Source organism: Panthera onca, chromosome A1, assembly GCF_046562875.1.
Source record: "Panthera onca isolate mPanOnc1 chromosome A1, mPanOnc1 haplotype 2, whole genome shotgun sequence".
Taxonomy (NCBI): Eukaryota; Metazoa; Chordata; class Mammalia; order Carnivora; family Felidae; genus Panthera; species Panthera onca.
In genome coordinates, this window is record NC_138339.1 from 55,307,761 (window position 1) to 55,310,470 (window position 2,710).

The following is a 2,710-nucleotide window of genomic DNA, read 5'->3' on the forward strand; positions in this document are numbered from 1 at the left end:
TCAAGGTGGATGCTTAACTGACTGAGCCACCCAGGTGCCCCTACTACCTAATTTTAATATTTCTGTTGTTATATAGACATAGTTTCTGTTTTTTTGCACCTGTAAGGGTTATTACAAAAATAAAGTGATGAACTCCAAAGATATGATATCAATGTTTTAGATATTGATTTATTTTTTTTTATTTTTTAAAATGGAAATAATACTTTTCACACTTGTAGAAAATAAATAGTCAATACGAAGAGGTCAAAGATTCTGATCTGTTGTCATTCAAGACTTAAGTAGTGCTTTTCAGATTGAAGTAAAGCATCTCTCACCAGCTGTGTGAGCTCAGGGGAAAAAAAAATATGTTGCAAGAGTTCATTATTTTTCTCCATTTCTAGCCACTGTCCCTATTCAGGTATAGCAGCACAGATGGTGTTGTGGTAAAAACACATAACACTGTCAGGGTCTGTAACATATGGCACAAATCTGGCATTCCACGTTCCCACAAGTTTCAAGGTTAAGACAGAAACTTGTCACTTTTCTGACATTCAATTAGCTTCTTACCTTTGTCTTTACATTAAAATATAAAAGGATCTTTTATGAGGTATTTTTCCATAACTAACTCATTCCCATGACTCTACTTGTTATTTTTATTTCATTAAAATTGATCTAATGATGTTTTGAATTATGTTAATGTACCCTGCGTTATATGATAAGGATATTCTTAGAAGTTATTCAATTAGAAACTGAATTATACTTAAATGCATTAAAGAACCTTGAAAAAGGGATCAATGTATGAGGCTTTTGCAAAGTCAAAATTATACCTTCCTTCTCATATACAGTTTTCGTACATATGTTTTACTTCAAGTAAAAAAGTGTATATACTTACTTTCATCAGGAAAATACAGGTTTGTTGTAAGGCATATATATAAAAATGTTCTTTACTGGGACTCTAAATTACAAAATTTCATAGGATTATAATACTCTCAAAAATTACATGATGAAAAAAGTTCCACTAAGAATGAAAAAGCAGTAAATATCAGGCAATGAAGAAAAATATGTGGTACGCTGTAAAGTACACATAGAAATAAGTCTAAAATAATGGGCTGTCCTTCCAGGATTTTTCCTTTGAAATTCAATAACTTATTCATCTTCACTCTCACAGTCTTCATCTAGATGACCGTTCATCACAAACAACAGAACAACGAGCCATCTTTCAGTGTAAAAAACTAATTAGAGAAGTTTAAAATATGTACCTGAGTATAGAGGGTATGTAACTCAACAGGCTTGCTAAAGGGTGTTGATTAGTGTGCTTTCCCATAAAAGGCTGAATAATTTTTCTTTTTTGGATGAACACCATTGGAGTAGAGGCATAGAATTAAGTTGTTTGTCAGATAGGTATCTTTAGATTTCCAAAACATTGAACCACAGAGGTTAATATTTATAAGGAGCTGAGGGCTGTGTTATGCTTAGGATGACATAAAATATCTTTTTAAGTATCTCTGAACCAAGTTAGATTATTAGACAGACATGATGTTCCTCAAATTCAATTTCTCAAATTCAGTTTCCCAATAGAGATGGACAAAGTCAGCTACACTTTTGTGGACAAAACAGGAACCTGTAATGAGAGGTTAGTGAGTATAACATGTATAATGACAAATCAGGTTCCAGAGAAATTTTGAATGAGAGATATGATGGGAACAAATCTAACACATTGAAATTGAAAAAAGGAATTTTTTTTCCCATTACATTTCAAATAAACATAAACAAAAGTACAACTGAAAACAGTTGGGTTCCTCTTATGGAAGTATACCTAATGTCAACAGTATCAAGACTGTAGCATGGCCACCAAGGAACTGATTGTAGTTCACATTAATAGAGCTACTGTATTCAGAAAATGGCTTTAATAGACATTGTGTAATTTGGGTTTTCTTACCTCGTGAGATTTATTCTTCACCATTTAGCTTGCACTCCAGAATCCAGTCAAAGTAAATTTTGCTTAGTTTCTCAAAGGCAATGTGCTTTCTTACTTAAGAATGGCTTCAAATTGAGAGGTAACTAGGTGGCTCAGTCGATTAAGCGTCCGACTTCCACTCAGGTCATGATCTCACGGCTCGTGGGTTCAGGCCCCATGTAGGGCATTGTACTGACAGCTCAGAGCCTGGAGCATGCATCAGATTCTGTGTCTTCGGCTCTCTCTGCTTCCTTCCCCTGCTTGTGCTCTGTTTTTCTCTCTCTCAAAATAAATAAACATTAAAAAATTTTTTGAAAAAAAATAATAATTGCAATCAGGTTCTCAAAAAGGTATCTGTACTTTCATGTTCTTACATTATTCACAATAGCCAAACTATGGGAACAACTTAGGCAAACATCTGTGAGTAAACTGATGAAGAAGATGTGAATATATATACATACATATATATGTGTATATATATGTGTGTGTGGGTGTGTAGTATTAATATTACATGTGATATTAATAGTAACATTATTCAGCCATGAGAAAAAAGAAAATCTTGCCATTTGCAACAACATGGATAGACCTTGAGGGCATTACACTAAGTGAAATAAGTCAGACAAAGAAAAATACTGTATGATATCACTTACATGTGAAATCTAAAGGATCTGAACTCATAGAAATAGAATGTAGAATGGTGGTTGCCAGAGGCTGAGAGGTGTTGGAAAAGGGGAGATGTCAGTCAAATTGTATAAAATTCCAGTTATAAAATGA